The sequence below is a fragment of the Tupaia chinensis genome, unplaced genomic scaffold, assembly GCF_000334495.1.
Source record: "Tupaia chinensis unplaced genomic scaffold, TupChi_1.0 Scaffold000258_1, whole genome shotgun sequence".
Taxonomy (NCBI): Eukaryota; Metazoa; Chordata; class Mammalia; order Scandentia; family Tupaiidae; genus Tupaia; species Tupaia belangeri.
In genome coordinates this window covers 121,296-121,646 of record NW_006159738.1, presented here as the reverse complement: position 1 = coordinate 121,646, position 351 = coordinate 121,296, and positions in this window count along the sequence as shown.

Genomic DNA, 351 nt, shown 5'->3' with positions numbered 1-351 from the left:
CCGCAGCCCCTGGGCGGTGGCAGCCTGCTGGGCTCGGGTCCCCAGTACAGACCGTTCATAAAAGAAATATTTTCAAAATGCTTTTATAGACTGCAAGTGAGAGGCGTCACCGAGGTGTCCAGGAGACATCAGGACTCCTGTTGCTTGGGATGACTCGGGGACCCCCCAAGGCACCTCTCCAAGACGCCCCTGGGTGTTCGCGGGGACACACATCTCCTTGCGAGGGGCGGTTGGGTCCTTGTGCCCTCGCGGCGGGAGGCACGGGCCGGGGTTGCCCACCGCGCAGGCCGGGGCGGGGAGAGGAAGGGGAGGAGGCGCCTAGAAAGGGAGGCGCGAGCCGGGGAGGTGCGG